This window comes from Myotis brandtii, unplaced genomic scaffold (assembly GCF_000412655.1).
Source record: "Myotis brandtii unplaced genomic scaffold, ASM41265v1 scaffold1282, whole genome shotgun sequence".
NCBI classification, from domain to species: domain Eukaryota; kingdom Metazoa; phylum Chordata; class Mammalia; order Chiroptera; family Vespertilionidae; genus Myotis; species Myotis brandtii.
In genome coordinates this window covers 205,340-205,564 of record NW_005354519.1, presented here as the reverse complement: position 1 = coordinate 205,564, position 225 = coordinate 205,340, and positions in this window count along the sequence as shown.

Sequence of the window (225 nt, the reverse complement as noted above, 5' to 3'; positions counted from 1 at the left end):
CTGGTGTGTCCTGGATCAGGGTGGGGGTCCCCACTGGGGTGTGAGAAAGATAATGGCAGTGTGATGGTGGCAGTGTTTCCTGGCTGTTTGCAGCTGGTCACACCCCCTTCAGGGTGGGGGTCCCCACTGGGGTGCCTGGCCAGTCTGGGTGAGGGGCTGAGGGCCGTTTTCAGGCTGGCGGGTGACTCAAGCTCCCAACCTCTCCTTTTTTTCTTTTTCTTTTTT